Raw genomic sequence first — 27,053 nt, 5'->3', positions numbered from 1 at the left:
GGGTAAATAAGAGGAGGTATCCGCAAGTTGTCGCTGTGCCTCGGCAGGTAGAGGTCAGTACGCCAGACTATAACAGCACCCCCCTTATCAGCAGGTTTAATAGTAAGGTTAGGATTAGTGCAGAGGGAGTGGAGAGCAGAGCGTTCGGAAGGAGTAAGGTTGGAATGGGGACAAGGTGCGGTGAAGTCATGACGGTTGATGTCCCGTTAGCATTTAGCAATAAAAGAGCAGGCAGAAGACCAGAGCGGGGTGTCCATGAAGAGGAGGAGGGTTGAAGACGGGAGAAAGGGTCATCGGTGGGGGTGGAAGAGTCCTTGCCGAAGAAGTAGGCTCAGAGACGGAGACGGTGGAAGAAGAGTTCTGTGTCATGGCAAACATGGAACTCGCTGAGGTGTGGGCAAAGGGGGACAAAGGTGAGGTCCTTACTGAGGACAGAGCGTTCTGCCTCAGACAGTTGAAGGTCGGACGGGATGGTAAAGACCTGGCACGGATGAGAGCTGGGATTAGAGGTGGGGAGGGGGGAGGCTGAGGGTGTCAGTGGAGAGGGTAGGGTTGGGATGAGAGGCAGATGGAGCCTCTGAGGGCCCAGGAGCTGACGGTGGGATCTGAGGGAGACGGGGTTGCAGAGTGGTAGTGGTGGTGGGGGAAGGGGGGACGGGAGTCACAATAGCAGCACATAAAGACCCGGCCTGGAGTTCAAGGCTAGAGTCGCAGTTGGTGGTTGCGCAATCGCTTTGAAGGTGTCCATGGTCGTTGCTGGCGTCTGGGTTTTGAATATCCCCTGAGGTGCTGGAGCCGGCGAGATCAATGGCAGGAGCTGCAATCTGAAGTTCATGCCTGCTGGCGTCAGGGCCAGCAGGCTCTGGGGTCTGCAGATGTAAGATCTTGCAATCTTTGCCTAACATGACAAAGTCAAAAAAACAGCGATTGCAGGCATGGATCCGAAGAAGGATGAAATAACGGGCAGGACCATTACAGACGACAAAGAAAGTGTCCCGAAAGTGTGGAAGGGTCTGGGATAGGGACACCAAATACCTCCTCGTGGCGGAGAAGGTCACCTTTAGAGCTTGACAGGAGAAGCGAAGAGGTAGAGTCAATAAAATGTGAGTACCTGGGATCCTCAGAAGGTCCAAATTGAGAGGCTCAGAAACGAATCCTAAAGCCAACTGGAGTAAGTTGGCAATGGAGGCACGTTCCAAGAAAGGATATATGGCTGTGATAGCAAGTCTGCGTCAAAATGTGGTCAAAAAGTTGAGGAGCCAAAGAAATTGCAGATGGGGAGCAGTGAGAAATAGTTTCACTGAACTCCAGAACAGAAGATTTAAACTTCTCAATGTAGGCATCACCTGAAGAGGCTTCGCAATCTACGAGGTTTCTGTTTTTGCCCTGTAAGGTCTTGTTTAACAAATTAAGTTTCTGAAAGTTATCTGCCAGATAAAATATGTCTGCCTTAGCATCAATGAGTCTTTCTCCAGACTCTTTATCAGACATGAAGGAAACTGTAGTGTCCCAGAGTGTAACAAAACGTTGAAGACAGTTTCCCTTGGAAAGCCACCTCACCTCGGTATGCAGCAGCAGCGTCCAGAAGTCTTTAACATTTTCTTCACACAGCTGCTGGAAAAGATGATCCTGAAGGGCATGGGATTTGATGGAAGTTTACAGCCTTTATGACAACTGAAAGTGAAAGATTGAGACGTCCTCCAAAGTTTTTAGTTACTTGGTGCTCCCTGTGAATGACGCAATGAATAGTAAAGACAGAAGGTATAACTCTTTTTAGATGGATGATGAATCTTCTGTATTGGCCAACCATAGAAGCGGCACCATCAGTTGCACAAGCAATTATATTCTCCATTGGAATATTGTTCTCGCTTAAGTAACCTTTGACTTCTTCAAAAATAGACAGGCCGTTGGCATCCGTTTTAATCCTCCTGGCAAACATCTCTTCCATCAGTTCTTCTCCATTCCAGAATCTCACATAAGCCATGAGAAGAACATCGTTATCTTGTAAAGTAGTTTCATCTAATTGTAAAGAGAATTTCTTGGATTGTAATGAACTGACCAATCCCTCTTCAATGTCCCGTGCCATCTCATCGATTCTCCTGGCAACAGTAGAATTACTCAAAGGAATTGCCTGAACTGTTTCTTTGGCACTCAAATTCATGACATCAGATATTACTATGGACACTGAAGGCAGGATAAGTGACTCACCAATGTTGTGAGCATTTCCAGTTTTAGCAATCAGTTTACTAATTTTGTATGATGCAACAAGACCTTTCCCTAATTTCTGTGATGTTTGAGTAAGCATTTGTTTCAGCGTTGGCCTTCTCTCGAAATAAACTCAAAGGTTTTTGAAGAAATCTAAGTGTTTATCTTTCTCTGGATGTGAGGTATCCAAATGTTATTTTTTTCCCAATTTGCTTAGCCTCATGCTTTCATTTGACAATGTGGTCATGCAGTTCAAACACATGGGCAAAGATGGGTTTTGCGGAGATGTGATGAAACCATACGATAAGTATTCCACTGAATACTGCTGATACTTTTTTTCTGCTAAGGAGCTCATTGGTAGAATTATTTCTGAAAATAGTAAGCACGCGAAATACAGATATATTACTGACAAAAAATGCTGCCACCCGGAGCCAGGGACTTTTTTTTTCCGGTGACTTCATATGCAGTAATAAACACTTTTCCTAACCTACCTTAACGTATAATATATCTAAACACATATACTTTAAAGTTACTAGGGTAAAAAAGGCCTAGCAAGACACGCTGATCTTCCAAGAATAAAGTATGGCAATAATGGATGCGAGAACCCTTGATTGAATACGTCGGCCCAGTGCAGTCTGATTCGCGGCTGACTCTGAAGTGAGGCTGTGTGGGACGAGCTTAAGCAATGAATTTACCAGGTGCGCCGAATTCAAACAGTGTGTTGGAAAGATATTATAAATAGGAGGGAAACTATTGACTCCAATGAAGGTTGCTGCTTGGGTATTTCATCGGTTTGACAGGGCTCCCATAAACCCTTGGGGCTCCCCTTCTCACAGTTCTGAGCTGGTGGCCCCCTTCAAATGTGCCAGGGCCCCCGTTAAGAATGGCTGATCTAGAACATGCCACCTTCTCATTGCTAACATTAGGTGATATAGAAGCCCGAAGACAAACAACGATCATTTTAGGAATAGCCTCTTCCACTCCATCACAATTTTGAAAGGTCCACGAACACCCTAACTCTTTGCTCTCTTTTTCAACTAACTACTTATTCTTTTTACATTCCTTAGTGCAACTTACAGTTATTCTTCTATATATTGCGCTGTTCTGTTGCCACAAAATAACCAAATTTCATGACATATATCTGATTAGGATTGATGGAAAGATGAATGTTACTAAATACAGGGAGATCCTGGATAAAAACCTACTTGCCTCTGCCAGAAAGTTTAAACTGGGGAGGAAGTTCATCCATCAGCAGGACAACAACCCAAAGCCACCATGGAGTAGCTTCAAATTAAGAAAGCTTATGTCCTTCAGTGTTTTGGTCAGAGTCCTGACGTTAACCCGATCCAGCAGTTCTGGTAAAACCTCAAGATTGCTGTCCAGTGCGACTCCTCAACTAACCTGGCACAGCTTGAGCAATTTTGCAAAGAAGAATGGGCAAATTACATTGTGCAAAGCTAATAGAGACTTATCCAAGAAGCTGTAATAGCTGCGAGAGGTGGTTCAACTACGTACTGAGCAAAGGGGTATGAATACTTTTGAACTGCTGACATTTCAGTTTTTTTAAATTTTTATTTTTGCATGCTTTATAATTTTTCCTGTTTTTGGGGGCTCCACTGTGAAAAAAGGACCATGTGATTCACAAATAAAAATTTTCAGTTAAATTGATCAAAATCTCTAGTTGCGATTCTCATTTGTGTGAACAAAGGGTTGGGGGCCGAATACTTTTACAAGGCACTGTACTTACCTATGTCAGGCTATTGAATTTAAGAGAGTCCATTCATATGTTTGGTGAGTCCAGAGTTTGGGCCTTCTTAACACAGCAACATCCTGTATACATCAATAATGTATAAAGAGTTACCGTATATAAGTAAACCAATTTTACTGAGAGACTACCTGTGCTAGCTATAGAGGATACAATAAATAAATCCCATGAAGAAATCTAAATTTGCTTTAGAAGGTTTAAATGTAACCGAAGCACTGAACAATTTGCGTGTATGGTTGGATGAACAGGAAATTTAAAAAATGAAGAAAAACTAAAGGCACAGGTAAAGAAATATACTTTTTTTTTGGTTTCCTAAGATGGGAAAACAAGAGTGATATGAAAAACCACAAACACAAGAAAATCTGCAGATACTGGAGGTCCAAAGCTACACACGCTAAATCAGTGGCCCAGCCAAAATAAACAAGCCAATTAATTTGGTGCTGCCCAGCACGTAAATGTCGGCCCAGATCAGAGGCAATTTTTTAGCTTGATTATTTCGGCTTTTTTCTTAAAGATGTGCTGGGTGCACTCTGGCTACTGCTGTACCGCTGCATTCTTCGCGACAATGTATCGGTCCGCAGCCCGGAGGTTGGGGAACCACTGCACTAAATGCTGGAGGAACCCAGCAGGTCAGACAGCAACAATGGAAAAGAATAAACAGTCGACGTTTTAGGCCAAGACCCTTCCTTGTCCATTTGTCCCTCTCCACTAATCTCTCTCCAAGCACTGATCCGTGCAAGCTGCCTAAGTGCTACATCTGCCCACATCTACTCCCTCACCTCCATTCAGGGCCCCAAACATTCCTTCCAGGTGAGGCAGCACTTCACCTGTGAATCTGCTGGGGTCCTCCATTTTGTCTGGTGCTTCTGATGCAGCCTCCTTTACATTGGTGAGATCCATTGTAAACTGGCATCTGCTTCATTGAGCACCTCCGCACCATCCACCATAAATGGGACTTACCCATAGCCAAACACTTTAATTCTGATTCCTATTTCGATATGTCAATCCATGGCCTCCTCTTGTGCTAAGATGAGGCCACCTCAGGGTAGAGGAGCAATACCTTATATTCTATCTGGGTACCCTCCAATCTGATGGCATGAATATCGATTTCTCCTACATGTGAATAAAAAATATCCCCCCCCATTCCCCACTCTGATGTTTTACTTCTTCTCAGCTGCCTACTACTTCTCCCGTGGTCCCCTCTTTCTTTCTTCTATTGTCCATTTTCCTCTCCTATCAGATTCTTTCTTCTCCAACCCTTGACCTTTCCCATCCACCTGGCTTCAGCTATCACCTTCCAGCTAGCTCTTTACTTCCCCACCACCTTTTTAATTCAGGCCTCTCTCTCAGTCCTGAAGAAGTGTCTCAACCCAAAATGTTGATTGTTTACTCTTTTCCATAGATGCTGCCTCATCTGCTGAGTTCCTCCAGTATTTTGTATGCAGTGATATGGAAAAGATTTTTTTATGCTTCTAGAAAAAATAGTCATCAATGAAAGAGTAAACCAAAAAAACAAGTGCATGAAGTAATTCAACATTAAAGGATTCAATGATATATGGTGGAAAATTATCAACCAAGTTCAGTGCATACCAAAGTACACAGTGGACCAGGATACCAGATTATGAAGCAACACACATCAAAGTTGCTGGTGAACGCAGCAGGCCAGGCAGCATCTATAGGAAGAGGCGCAATCGACGTTTCAGGCCGAGACCCTTCGTCAGGACTCTCTCTCCTGACGAAGGGTCTCGGCCTGAAACGTCGACTGCGCCTCTTCCTATAGATGCTGCCTGGCCTGCTGCGTTCACCAGCAACTTTGATGTGTGTTGCTTGAATTTCCAGCATCTGCAGAATTCCTGTTGTTTACCAGATTATGAAAATTGTCAGGAAACACAAAAGACTGCAGATGCTGGAATGGAAAGGTACGTCGCATCCGGAGTTTCTCCCGTTAGCGGACGATTTCCTTCCACGCCTCTCTGACAAAGTGGGGAACCGCATATGAGGCAAGTTACAGCAGTGGTTTGCCATTACCTTCTGCCAGGTGAGTTTCCAAAGAGATCAACAGCTTATAACCCAGCATGGATGGAAAGCGTGCAGGGGAACTCGGGACCCTTCGTCCCAAAGTCCGGCGCTGATGCCACTACACCACCAGCCAGGTCCAATATTGAACAAAAAAAAAAATCTGCTAGAGGATCTTAACTGGATGAGCAGAAGAGAGAGAGTGAGAATGAGCGAGAAAGTGAGAGAGTGGGGGAGTAGGAGTGAGGGAGTGATGTATAGGAAATTATTGACTTTTCAGGATGAAACCCTGCATCAGGGTCCCCCAACAGATTGTTTGCTGCTATTAGAAAGCCCAATTTATGCTTCAAACAAAGTGATAAAGACAGCTCCTCTGAATTAACCAAGTGATAGATTAAAATAATAAAATCAGTAATACAGAATTCCAAAATCACATCCCAGAATTCAAGCAATGCACATCAAAGTTGCTAGTGAACACAACTTTGATGTGTGTTGCTTGAATTTCCAGCATCTGCAGATTTCCTCGAGTTTGCGTCCCAGAATTCAAACCCAGCAATAAATTAATCTAACCTTTGAAACCAAACATACATATAAGATGCAACAATACTTGAATCTTGAATGAGGTATAGCAGAATTAAACTTGCAAAATTTGATGAAAATAAATAACTGGTGATAGCTCGATCAGCAACTTAAGATTGATACAATGTCGTCACAGTTTGTGGATTAGACCTATTTCTAGATTGCAGAACACTCAGCAGTTCATGTTATATGTGTTTCTAGTTTCTGGTTACTCCTTTTTTATTGTTATTTTGCACGATTTTGATCAGGGTGGACTGGCTCTACAGCCTGCAGTCAATGAATGATACAGGACTAAACTGAACTGTACTGAACTAAACTGAACATTCCTAGGCTGTTTCATGGAGCCTGTGGCTTGATATTTAATAAACGCAAACATGAGGAAATTCGCAGACGCTGGAAATTCAAGCAACACACACAAAACACTGGTGGAACGCAGCAGGCCAGGCAGCATCTATAGGAAGAAGTACAGTCGACGTTTCGGGTTAATAACGTGTGTTATTTGCTCCTTTTTTTTCCTTTTGTGTGATGTGTTTTTTTTTGCGCTTTGAGTTTTGATGGTTTTTTTGAACATGTTCCATGGTTGTTTCTTGGCTGTCTACAGGAAGACAAAGTTCAGGGTTGTATACTGCATACATACTTTGATAACAAACGTATTTTGAATCTTTGAACAAAATCAGTACAGAAACTTAGAGCAAATAATGGACTGCTTTCGATGACTGCATCCTCCAAATTTTCACTTTCTTTGTAACATTCAAGATGATTGTCAATATTTTCAAATTCTTCGCAGTCCCTAACCTGTTGAAGTAGTAAAATCATTTCATTTTCACTCCTGGATGTTTCTGGCATCTCCAAGTCTAAACATTTGAAACCACAGTGAGCAAAACTGTTCTGAATTATTTGTTTCTCGCCAACTATCAGTGACAAAAATCACTACTTTTTGAACATAAACACAGGCAACTGACACTAGTTAGAAACTTCTGCAACAGTCTCCTGTCCCAATAAGGTGGCAGAATGTCCCAAATAAACAAAGAGAATTCTGGCTATTTTCTCTTTTACTATTTGTTCTTTGAGTTGTCCCGAATAAGCGAATGCCTTGATTAACCACTGACACAATTAACTGAAATCCATTGCATATGCTAAAAAGCAAGCATAACAAAAGGTTTCACATTTCTTAATGAATTCCAAGAAGAAAAAAAGGGCACGTATACATCCTACAGCAAGGCACCAGGGAAAAGAGATAGTCCGAGGAAGAAAGATTTGGAAGGTATAGTTTCGTAGCTAAATTTAATCTAAAAAGATAAAGATTCTTTACCTGCAATATGAAAACTGCAAATAGAATGAGAGATGGAAACAGGCCTGCAAATTAGCACAAAGCCATGAATATTCACAACAAGCAATGTGCCTTCTCCATACAATAAATATTTCAAGTAAAATCCATACAGTCCTGTTTATATTAATTTACTGTAAAAGTAATGAATGCAGAATCATCAAGCAAATTCTAAATACATTAGAAAGACATTAATTCCTGTTTCAGAAAAGGCAACCCACAAGTATATAATTGAAACCTATTGTTTTAACCATTAATCTTCACTGACATTAATGTCATACAAATGTTTATGAACTTAGCTGTAACATCCAAGTCACAAAAGTACTTAAACCACCTCATATTATGAATAATTTTACACAACAATTAATCTTTCCCGCAGATTAACGATAACTTAATGACATCAGGGAACATGCAATTATTGTCTTGGCAGCTTTAACAAGCAGAAAAAATCTCAGATTCCATTACCTAATAAATAAAATAATGCTTTTCTCATGTGTACACTTTTTTTTAAGACAAATCAGCACTTGGAACCATGATCCTTCACAGAAAATTATTCTAATACTATTTAGACAGGTATACAGGGAAATTGAAAGATACATTTCTGACAAATATTCTAAACAATATAAAGTCAGGACTAATTTACCTTGCTACTGCAAACCGTAATTGAGCTCTGGGATGAAAAATACATTTGGGTTTTATCTCTAGGATGTATTTATCACAAATACAATATATCACAAAGACAATGAGAAGCAATCTGATCCCCTTTCAGGCAGTGAAAGAATAATCTAACACTGTATTGTCATAAAATATTTGCAGTTAATACAGGTCATATGTCCAGTAGATAAAAATAAACCTGCTGCTGTGCCTGGCTTGCTATCAGCATAATTTGTCTTTGTTGAACAGAACCTGAATAATTAAATATGTGTAAACTGCATTTTACCAGAATGAACTTCAAATTAAAATTTAACAGTAGACCTCGGTTAACTATATATTTTGTGGATTACAAAGGAAATATAACTATTGTTTTAAAACTGTAACTGTCTTTGTTTTTTTCTGCACTAAGAATATCCCTCAATGATTGCAAGGCCCAGCACATGAACACTAGAGACAAAGCTGAAGCGTTTGCAACCACATTCAACCAAAAGTAACTACAGATGACTCATCTCAGCTCTCTGCTGAGAACCCCACCATCAGGGGAATTGGTCTTCAGCCAATTTATGCACTTCACATTATATCAAGAAAAGGCAAAGGTTACAGGAAATCCAACTGCAGTTCCAAAGCCCTATAGTCAAAAACTAGCTGTGCTACTACTTAAGCTGTTCCATTAAAATTACAACTACAGAAAGTATGAAAATACATCCAGGTATACCCTATTCACAAAACACATGACAAATCCATACCGGCAATTACTGCCTAACCTGTAATTCATAATCATCAGCAAATATGCTCACTGTTAACACATCTGGGTTTCTCTAGAATTCTATTCGCAAATTAATTGCAGACTTGGCCCAAACTTGGATCAAAGAGATGAATTTCAGAGGTTAGGTGACTCCGATTGATTTGACATCGAGGCAGTAAGTGAGCAAGAATGGGGTTGGGCATCCTGGTAAAATTCAAGACAGTGAACATGAAGGAGAAAACATTGCAATAATTTCAATCATACCTTGCACTGAGGAAGGTCTGGTTGTTGAATCTCAAATTCAGCCTCAGAAAATTATCACAGAACTTCAGGGCACAGCCCAAAGACAAGCCACATATACTTGTTTCATCAATGAATTTTCATCTAAGTCAGATGTGATAATTCCATGATGTTCAGCTCCTCAGTAAATGAAGCAAACCCATTCTTGCACGCAACAAAATCTCAACAACACTCTGGCATGGGCTGTTACAATATGGGCTCCTACAATAGCCTCAGACTACCTAGCCTTGACATTCCATTACATTATTGCCCGAGTCATAAATCATTAACATCCAGATGGGGCGGGGGGGGGGGGGGGAGGCAGCAGCCACCCTAAAATATATCAGCCAGATACTGTGAACACAACAAAAATACTGAAGTTGGATATATTGCCTTAAATGACATAAATCACTGCCATCTCTGGCACATCCTTCATTTGCCCAGAAGAGTAAAGTTCAGCAACATTCAGCACAAAGCAGACTGGTACCTGGTTATAAATAAATCTAGACTTCAGTTGTGAGAACACCAGAAATAGAATGAGAGTAGTTACCCCCTTTTGTTCAAAAGCCAGATGGCTGAGGGTTAGTAACTGTTCTTAAACCTGGTGGTGCGAGTCCTTTGTAAACTGTACTTTGTACCTGATGGCAGCTGCGAGAAAACAGCATGGTCTGCACGGTGAGGATCTTTAATGATGGATGTTGCTTTTCTATGGCAACATTTCACGTAGATGTGCTCAATGGTTGGGAGGGTTTTACCTGTGATGTGCTTGGCCGAATCCAGTAACTTTTGTAGGATTTTCCGTTCAAAGGGATTGGTGTTCCCATACCAGGCCACAATACAGCCAGTCAGCACACTACCCACCACACATCTAGAGAAGTTTGCCAAGGTTTATGATGACATGCCAAATCTCTGCAGACTCCTGAAGAAGTAGAGGTTGTTGTTATTACATGACTTAGTCAATCTCCGTCCTGCATACTGACTTATCCCCATCTTTGATACAGCCTACAATGGTGGTATCATCAGCAAACTTGTACATGGTGTTGGAGCTGTACTCAGCCACACAGTCATAGGTGTAAAGTGAGTAGAGCGGGGGGTTAAGCACACATCCCTGTCCCTGTGGTACTCCTGTGCCAATGGAGACCATGGAGGAGATGGTTTTGCCAATCTGAACTGACTGGAGTCTGCAAGTGAGGAAAATAGGGATCCAAAAACATAGGAAGACATTGAGACAAAGGTCTTGAAGCTTACTGATTAGCTTTGAGGGGATGATGCTATTAAAGGCTGGGCTGTAATCAATAAAGAGCATCTTGATGTATGCATCTTTGATGTCCAGATGTGCCAGGGTTGTGTGAAGAGCCAATGAGATGGCATCTGCTGTAAACCTGTTGCTTCAGTAGGCAAATTGGAACAGATCCAAGTTGCCACTCAGACAGGAGCTGATATGCTTCAGTATCAGCCTCTGAAAACAATTCATCACTGTGGATGTAAGTGCTGCTGGCTGATAGTCATTGGAACAGATTGAAGCATGCTTGAAGGAGGTGGGTACCACACACTGCCAGAGTGAGAAGTTGAAGATATCCGTGAAAACACCAGCCAGTTGGATTTACTCTCCTGAAGGCAGCCGGCATATCATCTTCAGATACTAAGACCAAAGGATTATCAGGAGAAATGGGAGTGTCTGATGGTTCCTCCCTGTTCTGGTGGTCAAAATGAACATAGAAGGCATCAAACTTATCCAGAAGTGAAGCTCTACTGTCTCCTATGTCGTAAGAATCAACTCTGTAGAAAGTTACAGCATTCAAATCCTGCCACAGCTGTCAAGCATCCCTTATTGATTCCAGTCTCGTCTGGAATCTTCACTTCATCCGTGGCTTTCCGAAGATCATACCTGCACCTCTTGTAGTGTTCTTGATCTCCAGGCTTGAATACCTCTGATATGGCTCTCAGCAAATTTCAGATTTCATTGTTCATCCAGGGCTCCTGATTGGGGCAAACCCTGAATGATCTTGTGGGGACACAATCATCCATAGCTTTTTAATGAAGCCTGTTACAGTCCTCATTCAAGTCCTCAGATGAGTTTTAGAACACAGCCTCCTCAGCCACTCCTCAGACACAGCCACTGTCTCCTGTCACCATTCCTCTGCCTCCCATGACCACCGATTAGTTGTCTTGATCTCTGGAGCCTTGCTTTTTAGGTTCTGTCTGTATGCAGATAGTAGGAGTATAGCCAACTGATTGGCAGTTCTAAGGGCAAAGATGCCTTGTTAATGAAAGAGACCAGAGAGGAATGGCCAGACTGGTATAAGCTGACAGTAAGGCAACAGTAACTCAAATAGCCACGTTACAACAGTGGTATGCAGTAGAGCATCTCAGAACGCACAATATGTTGAACCTTGAAGTGCATGGGCTACAGGATATTCAGCACAGGTTTGTGAGGGGCAGGTCGTGCCTTAAGAGTCTGATTGTAGTCTTTAAGGAAGTGCCAAAACAAATTAATAAAGGTAGTGCAGTAGATGTGGTGTAGATTTTAGTAAGGCATAGTAAGGTTCCCCATAGTAGGTTTATTCAGAAAAGTCAGGAGGTGTGGGATCCAGGGAAACCTGGCTGTGTGGATTCATAATTGGCTTACCCACAAAAGGTAGAGGGTAGCAGTAGATGGAGCATATTCTAGGGTTGGTTGGTTGTTTGTCCATTGTTGACGTCGATGAGGACCTCGACACCATTATGATGGTGTCAAGACTAGCGCATGATTTGGATTTAAGTGAGGGAGAGTTGCGCAGCGTCAGCCTCACTCTCTCTTCCCAATTCCCATCTGGATCCAGTGGCAAGACAGAGTCTAGACGGCTGGAGATGGGACTAGGTGCAGTGGATGACCAGGACGTCTTCTGTGTCTTGTCCTGCTCTACACATTCCACGACATTTGCAGAGACCGCCTTCTTGACCGTTGGACCTTCCAGAGGTCTCGTCCGCTCAATCCGTCGGAGTCTGTCTTCACATGCTGGGATAGACAACTCCCTATCACACCGAGGGTTTGAGACCCCTGTCGGCTACCCTCACCCGGTTTAGCCGGCTTGTCGAAGCCATTGCCCGGGGTGTGGCCGCTGTCGCATGCAAGCAGCTACGGGGAGCCACAGGTGACAGCTGAGTGCCAGGTGGGGACCAAAGGTGGACTAACCGCCCTGAAAAGGATGCAACATGTTCTCCCACCAGAGGTGCTACCCCTCCCTGACACCCCATACACCTATAGGGTAGCAATAGATGGAACATATTCTCCCTGGAGATTAATGACTAGTGGTGTTCCAAGGGATCTGTTCTGGCAGCCTTGCTCTTTGTGATTTTTATAAATGACGTGGATAAATAAGTGGAAGGGTGCATTAGCAAGCTTGCAGATGACAAGAAAGTTAGTGATGGTGTGGGTAGTGTAGAAGGTTGTCATAGGTCCCAACAGGATATTGGCAGATTGCAGAACCCGGCTAAGAAGTGGCAGATGGAGCTCATTTGGAAAATGGTGAAGTGATACACTTTGGAAGGTCGGACATGAAGGCAGAGAACAAGGTTAATGGCAAGATTCTCAGCAGCGTGGAGGAACAGGGGGTTTTTAGGTCCATGGCCATAGATCCCTCAAAGTTGCAGTCCAAGTTGATAGGATGGTTAAGAAGGCGTATGGTCTGTTGGCCTTCATTAGTCAGGGGATTGAGTTAAGAGCCATGAAGTAATGTTGCAGCTCGAGAAAACTCTATGATTTGATCACACGAAACATTGCATTCAGTTCTCACCGCCTCATTATATAAAGGATGTAGAAGCTTTCGAGAGGATGCAGTGGAGATTTACCAGGATGCTGCCTGAATTAAAGGGCATGTCTAATGAGAAAAGGTTGAGTGAGCTAGGGATTTTCTCATTGGAGGAAAGGAGGTTGAGAGGTGACTTGCCAGAGGTGTATAAGACTACAAGGGGCCGTGAGTGGATAAGCAACACCTTTTTCCAAGGCAGAAATGGCTAATATGTAAGGTCATAATTGTAAGGTGACTGGAGGAAAGTACAAGGAGAATGTCAGAAGTAGGTGTTGTTTTATACAGAGGGTTGCAAGTGTGTTGTATGTTCTATTTGTAGCATATTGCCTTGCCGGTGAGTCATCTGTAGACTGACAATTGCAGGCAATTAAAGATATTAGGTTAGTGGAACCAATCATAACTGTGTTCCTGCTGACATAATGCCCTTGGGTGAGGCAGTAAACATGACACAGCAGGTAAAATCCATTTTATTAAGTAATTGATTCAAAACATATATTAAAATATATTGTGGAAAGCAAACTCAAAAATGACTCTAAAACACCACTGCAAAGTGAAAATGGCTGCCTAAATAAGCTTCTAATATGAGATGCAGTGAGCATTTTGGGTATTCCCCAACAGGCAATTATCACTTAAATTTAATTGTTAAACTGAAACTATCCTAATTCAATGCAGCAGCGAATAAAGACGCAGGGTTCAGCTGATTTAAGTCTCTGCTGATTTGGGGATCTGTGCAGTCCTGTACAGAAGAGAACAGTCTATCAGAAAGTTTAAATTGTAATACTGTACATGCATAGTTCACAATGAATTAGATTATTCTTGATTTAGGATATCTCAGATTTTTATTTGAGCAATCCTACTACTGTGCTTTTTTCCTCTTTATGTTTGTGTCAGCTCAGTGAATAGCAGGAGTTAGATATTAAAACTAAAAAAGAATACAGGAAACAAATTTCAACCATTTAGGCATGTCCTACCTCACTTCACAAATGCCTTTAACCAAATGGGATCTTCCTCAAATTTGTTGGTCATCAGACATTCCTGCCCCTACAACACTCCTTATATGATAATAAAGTAGCCACAATACTAACAAACAAGTTTCACTACAGACACAATTCCATTACATTTTGGGGTGAACGAATGTTGTGTCAGTTCTCCAGCCCTCATCAATCTTTTCCACTGTAATCTACACCTTAGCCCTAACAAGCTTTTCACCAGGAATGGAGCTAATATGCATGATAAATGGGAAACTTTTCAACCTCATCCTCATCCACTCCATAATCAAAGACAGTCCAATTTCAATCATTCTGTATACATATAATACTTTCATACTTGTATGCTCAGAAGGTGAGCTCCAAGAACGTAAGTTCTGATTTTTTTTGAATGACTTGCTTCAGCAGCCGATAATGTCCCCTTCTACAAGACACTTTCGTTGGTTGCAGACAATCTTCCTAATCAATCTCATTGCAAAGCTGGGAAAGCTGAGCTATACATTTTAACAGAACTAAGTATTGAGCTCTGCAGGCTTACTGCAGACAACAAAAGTTTTCGAAGGAATCTGTGGCAAAGTTAACATCTTCCATTCAAAGAAATGGAAGAGTGCTGAATTATTTAACAATATTTAACTCTCCATTGCCATTAAAAAAAAGTTTCTTTTATTGTTCACGGGCATAACTTAACGTCGTCGTTTCACTATATATTAAGAGTGATGACTTCAAAGTACTTTTGTTGGCAGTAAATTGCTTTGGGACATCCTCAAGGGCTATTTAAATACAAAATTTGTTTTTTTTCTCTTAACCGAAATCCTCGCTGGCATTTATCAGTGTTTTAGACATAACCTGCTCACTGCTCTTATTGATATTTTAATGTCCTGTTTCAAAATATTAAACCTACAAAATAAAATTTAAATATTTCACCTCAAAGTGCTTTTCAAATAAAAATGTACAGAATCTACTATCGCACAGATGAAAATAGTTCCAAGACAAGAAAATAATCAAAAACATACTGTTATGTTGCAGATATAGGAAAATGCATGTCAATTTCAATTATTTGGCAGGAATAGCCTTACGGGTATAGCTGCAGCCCTTCAGGCGGAGCCATAAAATTAAAATTAATGACTTTCACATTGAAACATCTGTCCTCACAATTTGGATTTTATTTTGATGTTGTGCATTATGATTCAAGGTGCTTTACTCAGAAACTTTATCAAACAAAATTTGACACCATGGCACTAGGTAGTATTAAAATGGGTCAATGAGATAGTGTTGAGGAATGTTTTAATGGGGACAGAGCAGGGGAGAATACAAAGAGAATTCTGCAGTTGAAGACAAGAATGGTAAATTTACAGAAGTTAAACCACATGCATAAAAGAACTGAAGAATTTTGAGGCAACTGAAAATTCTAAGGGATTTAAGGATGACAAGAAATTGATTATAAGTTCCAAAATGCCAATCCAAAAGCTAATTTTGTCAAGAACAATGGTGATGGTCAGATTTTGGGAGTGTTATGGCAGCAAATCTTTGGATGAACTCAAACTTATGAGGGAGGGAGGAAAAGCAGGAGGCTGACCAAGAAAACACTCAAATAGTTGAGTCTGAAGAATGAAGAAAGGGGTGGGGGCTGGGGAACAAGAGAGAGATATAGTGTTGGCTTGTTTTTATCAATTAGCATAGAACATTAAGTAGTTGGGTTTAAACAGTTTTAAAGCAACAGATGATTTCATGGATAAGGTGAATCCAAGGATTTCACAGGACTTCAGACAAAGATCAAAGCTGCAAGACCATAGTTGGGTAAAGTGCAGTGGCTATTAATTTGGAAATGAAGCAAACATCCATCCACCAGCAAACCCTCCATGTCAATGTGATGTTGCAGTAATGTGAAGGAGGTGTTGATCACAAAAGTGGAAAAATTCACTTTTTTTTTTGCAATCTCAGACTGACCAGAACTATTAAACAGAAGTTTATTTTTTTTCTTTGTGGAACAGGACATGAATACTCAAATCCAAAAATGAGTCTGAGCTTTAGCACTTACATCTCAATCATAAGACAGATCCTATCAGGTTACAAACTTACATTGACAATACCTGAACCATTCTGTCACAAATTCCAAATGTGACAGACTAAAAATTTGGAATGGCACCAAATAAAAAGGTAGATATGAAACAAAAAAATTCATAAAACATTGTCAATGCAAATAAAAACACAAGTGTGCAAAACTAATTATTTATTGATATAATTGAAGGCAGCTATATTGGTAAAAGGATGAAGATTAATTTGTACTTTAACCCGGAGAAAACTAGGAAAAGAAGGGCATCTAACTGGCACCACACAACAATGGTGTGAGGTCCCAGTCTTGAATAACCTCGAAAATTCATTGCAAATGAAATTCATGCAGGGAAACCATCCAACCAGTTGTGCCTTTACTGTTTTGGCCAAATAGCCATTTATTTTATGTCACCTAAGAGACTGATCAAAAAATTAACCATTAAGCTGTCTTAATTCAGTGACTACACCTTTTAAACTGACCATGCAGTATCCGAAAAGTACAAAATTCAAACAGTTTGTCATTTCTTTAATTTAGGAGAACAGAAAGTAACTTTGGTCCTTCCAATGGAACACAGGCTGACAAAGGTAAATCCAATATAGTCGATAAGTCTGGTCTGCATAACTCAGTTCAACTGTGAACGCAACCAACTAAAATGACTGAACTTTCAACAGAACCAGCAATTCCAACAGGTTTCTTTGCTGCATTCACTGTTTAACTAATAATACTGGGATAATGCTATAGCATTATGTACACAAAGGCTATGCCCATTAAAATCTGGTGCCCACTACCTCATCATTTTGATCTCTTTTAGTACTTCTTAAAAATATATGTTTATTGTAATTTTATGTACTGCACTATACTGCTGCCACAACACTATAAATTTCATGACATACAGTATGTCATTAATAATAGCCCTGATTTAGATTCTGGTCTTTATCGTACTGTGGGTAGTTTTCCCCAACCCAATATACGAAAATTTTTTTGAACGTGTAAAAACAAGCTGAGAATATTCCAAAAAACAGACATCTGGAATTTCTTTTATTAATGGGAGGTACAGGGGCCCAAGATTACTGAGAACATACATGAAAGATTGGTTAAGCTTCAGCTGGATTACTGAGTTCATTTTTGGACATCCCACTTTAAGAAATACTAGTGGTAATATAGAGATGAACCTCAGTTTAAAATGAGTGTTCATAATTATGCGTTGCTTTGATATAGTAAATAATGAAAAACTGTTTGCAGAAGCAGAAGAATTCCAAGGTGCAGATCAAAATTAAGGGTGACATGCTAAAACTGCCAAAAGTAAACCTTAAAAACAACCGTTAAGGTTGGCAATGCACTGCCAGTAAAAAGTAAAGGTTTCCTCCGCCATCCAAAGGTACAGCATTCCTATGAAACGGTTCGTAAGCCGGAATGTCGTAAAGCGAAGAAGCAATTAACATTTATTTATATGGTAAAATTTTGTGTGCGTTCGCAGACCCAAAAATAACCTACCAAATCATGCCAAATATCACATAAAACCTAAAATAACAGTAACATATAGTAAAAGAAGGAATGATATAATAAATACACAGCCTATATAAAGTAGAAATAACTTTTCCACAATCATTGCCTGAACTGTTCTCCGTAGCGAAAATCTCACGCAAGCGCTCTCGGCAGAAACATGGTGCAAGCGCTCTCCAGTAACCTTTAAGCTATGAAGTTGTCAAATCATACCAAATAACACGTAAAAATACAAAGCCTATGTAAAATAGAAATAATGTATGTACAGTGTAGTATCACTTACGGGAATCCAGAAGACAGCGTTGAGCACACTGATGATGGTGTGTTGGGCTGAGTCGTTGGAGGTTGGGGTGGTGCAGTGGCCCCCACCCTCCGGGCAGTGAACCGATACCGATCCACGAAGAATGCAGGGGCACAGTGGTAGCCGGGATGCACACAGCACATCTTTAAGAAAAAAGGCAAAATAAACATGCTAATTAATTAGGTGCCGCCTGGCACGTAACTGTCGGCCCAGATCAGAGGCGATGCAATCGGCAATCGCCTCTGATCTGGGCCGACAATTATGTGCCGGGCGGCACCTAATTAATTAGCATGTTTATTTCGACTTTTCTCTTAAAGATGTGTTGTGATCCTCCCGGCTACAGCTGCATTCTCCGCGAATTGGTATCTGTCCGCGGCCTGGGGGTTGGGGTGGTGGGACACTGGGCTGTCATCTCATCGTCGTCTGTTTCCATTAGGACAGGCAGGTCATCTTCTTCTATCTCTGCCTGCCTCAATGTCAAAGGTTGAGGTTCGTCGTCTGCTGAAGGCTTGCTTGACTGCTTAGCCTCACGCATTTTTAGATCATACAGTTCTTCGTAAGGACTCAAATCAACTTACAAATATGCCCTAAACCGACGTACCCTTTCAAAATTAAAGTCGTACTTTATCATTACTCATTCGGTTTCGATTGTTATCCTTTCCTCTCGCAATTGCATCAGCTCTTCATCTATCAGTTCTTGGTCATGGGATGCCAAAACCTCTTCAACATCATCTTTGTCAACTTCCACAAGCCAAACTCACTTTGTCCTTACTTCGTTCACCACGATCAAAACGCTTAATTATGTCTAGTTTTATGCTAAGTGTAACACCCTTACAAGCTCTTTCAGGCTTTTCCGATACCGTAGAACTCATCTTGCTAACGGCTGCTCACAAGCACGTGTTTAAGCAATGCCGGCGAGAATGCCGTTCCAAATCTGGGGGACAGCAGCTGCTCAGGGCACGCGTGGCTTTTTTTTTCGAAACAGTGAAAGCACCTTCTGTTAGTGAAAACAGGGAACTCATGTAGGTCATTCGTAACAGTGAGGTTTCGTAAAGCGAATGTTCAAAAAGCGGGGGACACCTGTATATAAGTTAATTGTGAAGTATATTCAAAAGAAAATCAGCTATAGATTGGTGGGGTGAGGGGAGAAAGAGGGAGGAGGACTGGGTAAGATGAGAAACGTTGATCATACAGCAGCCCATTCTGAACCAGTCTTGTGCTATAACAATTTCTGCCCCTGATTTTATAGCTGTGACGAAGCTGCTGATAGCATTTGCCATTGGTAAGCTATAAAATTTGTTTCTCAAGTTGAATTGTGCAGGGGGAGACAAAATTTACTTCACAGTCAGTGATTCCCCAAGGGTGTGCACATCAACTCTGATGGTGTTTGCAGGCCATTACTTCCTACAAAGCAAAACCGAACATCATGAACGGCAGTGATATGTCACTTCCGGACAAGCTCAATGTCTTTTATACTCACTTTGAAAGGCAGAATAACTACAGCTATGAGGATCCCTGCAGCTCCCGGTGACCCTGTGAACTCTGTCTTGGAAGTCGACATCAGGCTGGAATACCTGGTACAGCTCTGAAAACCTGCGGCAACCAACTGGCGGGGTGTTCAAAGACATTTTCAATCTCTCATTGCTACATTCAGAAGTTTCCACTTGCTTCAAAAGGGCAACAATTATACCACTGCCTTAGAAGAGCAGGGTGAGTTGCCTTAATGACTATAGTCCAGTAGCACTCAATTCCACAGTGATGAAGTGCTTTGAAAGGTTGTCTATGGCTAGGATTAACTCTTGACTCAGCAAGGACCTGGATCCACTGCAATTTGCCTATCGCCATACTAGGTCTATGGCTGACAAGATCTCAATGGCTCTCAACCTTGGATCACCTGGACCTATGACAAGTACCTATGTCAGGATGCTGTTTATTGACTACAGCTCAGCATTTAATCCATTGATTTTTACAGTTCTGATCAAAAAGCTCCAGAACCTGGGCCTCTGTACCCCTCCTCTGCAATTGGATCCTAATCGGAAGACCACAATCTGTGCAGATCAGAAATAACATTGCCATCTTGCTGACAATCAACACTGGCACACCTCAGGGATGTGCACTTAGCCCACTGCTTTACTCTCTTTACACCCATGACTGTGTGGCTAGCCACAGCTCAAATGCCATCCATAAAATTAGCTGAATTTGCAGAATTTCAGATGGTAATGAGAGGGCATACATGAATGAGATAAATCAGCTAGTTGAGTGGTGCCACAACAACCTTGCACTCAATGTCAGTATGACCAAAGAACTGATTGCAGACTTCAGAAAGGTAAGATGAGTGAATACACACCAGTGCTCATTAAGGGATCTGAAATGGAAAGAGTGAGCAATTGCAAGTTCCTGCACGTCAATATCTCTGAGGATCTAACCAGCACCCAACATATTGATGCAGCTACACAGAAGGCACAACTGTGGTTATATTTCATTAGGAGTTTGAGGAGATTTGATACGTCACCTAAAACACTGAAATTTCTACAGATGTACCATGGAGAGCATTCTAACTGGCTGCATCACCGTCTGATATGAGGGGGCTACGGCACAGGATTGAAGTAAGCTGCAGCAGAGAGTTATAAACTGAGTCAGCTCCACCATGAGCACCAGCCTCCATAGAATCCAGGATACCTTCAAAGAGAGATGTCTCTAAAAGGCGGCATCCAACATAAAGGATTCCCATCACCAAGATCATGCTTTGTTCACGTTGCTACCATTAGTCAGGAGGTACAGAAACCTGAAGGCACACACTCAACGATTCAGGAACAACTTCTTCCCCTCTGCCATCTGATTTCTGAACGGACATTGAACTTATGAACACTACCTCACTACTTTTTTATCCCATGTTTGCTCTACTTACATATATATAGACAGACAGACACACACACACACACTGCAATTCATGTCTTTTTTGTATTATTATGTATTGCATTGTAAAGCTGCAGCAAAGTCAACAAATTTCATGACATATGCTGGTGATATTAAACCTGATTCTGGTCTTTAATTTTATATCTGTATGTTGTAAAGCTTTCAGAGAAAAATCTTAATGTAATGGATTTTAAAGTGTTATCATATTTCAACTTAATCTCCTGTATGAGAGCCAATTTTATTTCAGTTTAATAGAATGAAAATTTCACTCCAGGTTTATAGTTTAAGATACCTCTGACATGGTAATTCCTTTTAACAGTCAGGGATCACACAGAACAGACACTTGACACAAATGTCTGTCGACTGCCCTCACAAAGCTGGACAGTGAGTTAAACACCTGCTCATAAAAATCACCCGAGCCATAAGCTTTCTTCAGGTTTTTAAATGAGAAAACTTTATGAAACTGCAGAAAGTTTAGCAAAACATCACACACCTGAATATCCTAATATTATCGATTATTCTCATGGTCAGCATTAAACAAGATCATACACAGATGCAACATTCTATAGCTATGCCATGGACCAGAGTGAACTTGCAGCAAAACGATAGCGTAATAGTGATGAACAATAAATACTTAATTCAAAGATCCACTCAAGGTTTACCAATATTAAGAAAGCTTAAGTCTCACAGATATTGCTGTTTCAAGGTCAAATAAAGAGTAGATGGAGATGGATGTCTTTCTACTGTGTTTGCTCCAAGTCATGGACTGACACGTTGGGAATGGGAATTGGAATTAAAATGTTCAGAATTAAAACCGGTAAATTACACTTTTGGCGGATGGAGCGGAGGTGATTGACGAAGCCACCCCCCACTTTACAACTGGTCTCATCAAGGTAGAGCAGGCTGCATCAGGAACACCACACAATAGAATACCCCAGCAGATTCACAGTTGAAATGTTGCCTCACATGGAAAGACTGTTTAAGACTCTTAATGGAAGTGAAGGAGGAGGTGAATGGACAGTGGAGCACTTTGGCTACTTGCAGGGATAAGTGCCAGAAGGGAAATTAGTGGGGAGGGACAAATTGACAAGGGAATCACACAGGAACAACCCCTGTGGAAAGCAGAGAGGAGGAGGTGGTAAAGATGTGTTTGGTAGTAGGATCCCTTTAGAGATGGTGGAAGTGGTGGAGAATGATGCCTTGGATGCAGTTGCTCATGGGGTGGTAGGTAAGGACAAGTGGAACCCTATCACAATTAAGGCAGCGGGAAGATGGGGTGTGCATGGATGTTCAGGAAATGGAGGAGATGTGGGTGAGAGCAGCTTCAACAGTGGAGGAAGGGAAACCTCATTCTTTGAAGGAGGAGGATCTCTTTGATGTCCTGAAAAGGAAAGCCTCATCCTGGGAACTAATGTGGTATAGATGAAGGAACTGAGAAAAGGGCATTTTTATAGGACACAGGGTCGGAAGAGGTAGAGTCAAAATAGCCATGAAAGTCAACAACTTGTTTCCAGAGAAGGGGACAGAGAGACTGAGACTGGCCAACACTTAAAGGCTGAGCATCATTGTTCCAGGTGAGGCCAGGGATAAACATCTTTGTTAAGAATTCCATAAGTTTCAGAAAGACAACTATTCATTCTTATGAAATCTGACTGAAGAGTTCAGACCAAGCCTGTTTCACCTCTCCTCATATAACAAACCTATTATAGAAATAGCAGATGCTAGCTGAGTACTCCAATGTGACCTTAACACCACTTTCTGCTGTCTCCCTATACTCTTTGACTCTTGTTCTACAAATATTAGTCTCTGCCTTGAATATATTCAGACCCACCTACACAGCTGAGGTATAGAAGTACAAGTCATGATTAATGGAGAAGACATTCCTCTTCATTGCTTCCTTAAATAGGCAACACCTTAGCCAGAAAATAAAACTTCCTACCTTGAGCTGCCCCTCCCTTTCCTCCATTACAGATATATCATTCCTTAGATAGGAGATCAGAGAAGCAGATGATATTCCAGTTGTCTCAGCAGGACTTTATATAATGGTACCAAATCCTCTTGTAATAATAGCCAATCACTGACCTTCTTAATTGTTTGATGAATTTCCTGTCTATGTCACCACTGAATAAAAATGCACTGAATATCCTTTTTTCCACCCAAATGGGAAATGTCAGAATCCCAAAACACTACTGTATCATCTAAATCCCTGCCCACACAGTGAACAAGCTCCTGACTCCTAAAACCTCTTCAGCATCCCCTTTACAAGCCACACTTAGCTTTCTACCATTAGCAAACTTAGATATTGTGGCGGCTTGCCCACGCAGCAAGTGAACCAGCAGTCGCAGGCGAGTCCGCAGCCAGCGGCAACCGAGGGGGCTCTGAGTGCAGGGCAGACCTCGGCCCGGAAGCCAACATCACTTCCGCCCTGCAAAGAGAGGGGGAGGCTGGAAGCAGACACTTAAGCGCATGTGGATTGAAATGGTAAACAGTTCAATCAGACCCTGCTCGACTCAGTGTGTTGCTTTCACTCATTGCGTATCAGCGCGACTACAATATGTTATAATTAATTCCTTCACCCAATAATTCCATGTAGATTATGAGCATATGGCTCCTGAACACCAATCCCTGAATTGCTTCTTCTTTTGTGATTCTTCAGCTTGAGAATAACTTACTTTCTCCTTTGTCTTCTGAATTCCCAAGAGGCTAGTAAGGTCAATGAGGGAAGACACTTCCACAGTTGGAGCAAGAATGATAGGTAAGGCAAGTGGGTGGGTCGGTAGTTTGTAAGATGGTGCCCTCCTTTCTGTCACTTACACTGGGCTTTTCAGTGGTCCTAAAGCACAACCTTTTAAATTCTCACTGTCATTTTCTAAATGCTCCCCCTCTACTTGAGCATCATGGGCGAGTGATTCTCTGTAGTCTGTGGGGATGCTGTAATTCCTGAAATTTTAAGCATGTACTTGAATCTCCTTCAAAGTCTACCTGATGATTTTTTTCTCACAAAGCAGATCAGAATGGAAGGAATGCTTTGGGATCTGACACAACATCTCACTGTACATGGTCTCCTAAAAATGTTCCATTCATTCTTCGTTGCCCCTGTCTATAAACCAATCTGTAATCCAAATGTGTATATTACCTCCTATACATATGCTCTCATTTTGTTTAATAATTTGTGTGGCACTCCATCTAAAGCCTTCTGCAACTTCACATAAGCTAGTTTGCCCTTCTCTATTCTGTTAGTCAGCAGTCCCCAACCACCGGACCGCGGACCAGCACCGGCCCGCAAAGCATGTGCTACCGGGCCACGAGGAAACAATATAATTTGGCAATATGAGTCAGCTGCACCTTTCCTCATTCCCTGTCACGCACTGTTGAGCCATTATACATGCGATGTCATTAGCCGCGTGTCATCCATGTCAGCGCGGGAAGGAGATCAACTCCTCGAGCTTGCAAATGACGGTGGGCTGAAAAGCATCTTTGATATAACATCTCTGCCGGCATTCTGGATCAAAGTCAAGGCTAAATATCCTGAGATAGCCACGAAAGCACTGAAAACGTTGCTTTCATTTCCAACATTTTTCTGCGAAGCAGAGTTTTCTGCAATAAATGCAATGAAAACTAAATTGCGGAATAGACTGGACATAAGGAACCCCCTTCGAGTATCGCTGTATCCCATCACCCCTCGATAGGACCATGTTGGTGCAGGAAAACAAGCCCAGGGCTCCCACTGATTCAGCGATATTGATGTGTTGCAATGATTTTATATGTTCATACGGGGAAAATATGTGCTGTGTGTTTAATATCCAAACGTTACTTAAAATGTTATGATGCTATGACTTATATAACCATATAACAATTACAGCATGGAAACAGGCCATCTTGGCCCTTCTAGTCCATGCTGAACGCTACTCTCACCTAGTCCCACCGACCTGCACTCAGCCCATAACCCTCCATTCCTTTCCTGTCCAGATACCTATCCAATTTTTCTTTAAATGATAATATCGAACCTGTCTCTACCACTTCTACTGGAAGTTCGTTCAACACTTACTTCAAGCTCCCCTGTCCTACCCGATAATTGACTTATCACTACATTCATGCGAGGAAAATATGCACTGTGTGTTTAATATTAAATTCGTTAGATAAATCCTTTTAGAAACGAAATTGAGTGTATTAGCCACTTATCACCTATATTCCAGTCGTGATTAACACCCCCCCGAACAGAATTGCCAAGAACGATTTGCAGAAAAAAAATCAGCAGGTACACGCACGCGCACTGGTGCCCGCGCAAGGCTTCATGGTCATTGTAGTCTTTCTCAGGGTAAACACAACGGATTTGACTGCTACTCTTGTCCGTTGGCAACCCTACCGCCCCCCCCCCCCCCCGGGTTGGCCAGTCCGCAAGAATATTGTCAATATTAAACCGGTCCGCAGTGCAAAAAAAGTTGGGGACCCCTGCTGTTAGTTACAACTTCAGAGGAGGTTCATTTCACTAATCCATTCTAGTACTTATCATCATATCTCAAATTGTGGTATTTCTGTCACATCCTTTTTCAGAAACATGCTTATGCAAAAAAAAAATTATTCTACTCTTTTCCACAAACTAACTTAATATCTTTTCTTGTTATTTGTTATTTAATTCTCTGCCAAGTTGTCTATTTTTTTTTACCCTAGCAAGGTCTCTCAATTCGGAACAGCTCAATAATACCACTTTCTCTTCTGTTCTGGAAAAAAATCTCAATCCAAAATATAATACAATTTTAATTCTCCACACCTGGAAACATTTTTTAAAAAACCTCCTGTGTATATTCTCTTGTGTTTATCATATCCTCCCTGCAGTGAGGTAACCAGCACTGTACATCATACTCCAGCTGTAGCCTGTTTTGTATATTTCTAACATAACTACTCTGTTTTTCAATTCAATGCCTCTGCCTGCAAAAGGTAGTTCTTAATTACCCTTTCTATTTGCTTTGCTACCTTTAGGATTTATAGTCATGTATTCCAAAGTTTCCTCTGTTCTATCCATGTATTTCCAAGTTTCCTCTATCTCTACTATCTCTTACTTCCACAAACTGATTTGAATTCTATTTGTCACTTATGTGCCCATCTTATTGGTCCAATAAAATCTTCTTGCAGCAGTGAATGTTCTTCTTTATTAACAACTGTATTGTCATGTAGGTTATCAGCAAACTTTTCAATTCTAGCACCTAAATCCAACTCCAATTCATATATATATCACAAAAAGACTAGCGAAAAACCACTGCAAAGTCCCATAGCTGTTCTAATCCCTTCAGCCATCATCTTCTGCTTTCTGCCACGGCAGCAAAAGACAGTACTGCTGTGGGATCCATCAAAAATCTTGCAAATTGCTGGGAAAATGTTTGTGGTAAAACAGCATTACCAAGTTGTGCAACAGAAGCTACACTATATCCTTCCTTGTTTCTTTTTAGATCCTGGGATACATTTGGTTGATGGAAAGCTGACAAAGGCCTCAATTTGGCTGTGCTCAGAAACTTTCCCCATGACAGCATGTCTTCTCTACTACGCCACACAAAGCATTATTCTAATCAATGAACTAGCAAGAAAAACAATTCCAGTACAGACATGGATGAATTAGGAGGCTTCACCATCTACTTCTCAATTTTCCTTCTTGCACAACAAACATAATCAATTCACAGAATAAAGAGGAAATTTTCTATCCTGCAAACAAAGTCATCTTAATTTGTCAACTTAACAGTACACAAACAATTCCTGTCTGCTTACATATTTAGAGACAAAGATCTAAGACATCACTGTTTCTTCATTAAAGCACAAGATGACTCTTACACTAAACATCCAGGGGGGAATAAGAACACCCTTACCAATTTATCCCCATTGTATAACATGACTACCACCATCTCCAATCAATCAAGGTTAAAAAGACCAATTTGTGCATC

The 27,053-nt window shown here is 41.3% G+C and overlaps 1 protein-coding gene across 2 annotated transcripts in view; it reads right to left on the bottom strand.

Moving 5' to 3' along the window:
* The window catches only part of LOC134345410 (cohesin subunit SA-1), a 281,646-nt gene that overhangs the window by 175,054 nt on the left and 79,539 nt on the right, over nucleotides 1-27,053 (bottom strand). Inside the window, exon 1 of one of the 2 annotated variants that reach the window (XM_063046032.1) lies at nucleotides 8,536-9,855. The exons of the other annotated variant lie outside the window; for it this stretch is intronic. The gene's annotated coding sequence lies outside the window, so the exon portion shown is untranslated. Of the gene's footprint in view, nucleotides 1-8,535; nucleotides 9,856-27,053 lie in introns of those variants that run through there. 2 annotated transcript variants of the gene reach the window in all.

Source organism: Mobula hypostoma, chromosome 4, assembly GCF_963921235.1.
Source record: "Mobula hypostoma chromosome 4, sMobHyp1.1, whole genome shotgun sequence".
Classification (NCBI taxonomy): Eukaryota; Metazoa; Chordata; class Chondrichthyes; order Myliobatiformes; family Myliobatidae; genus Mobula; species Mobula hypostoma.
The sequence above is the reverse complement of the archived record's forward strand: the minus strand, read 5'-3'. Positions and strand labels throughout refer to the sequence as shown.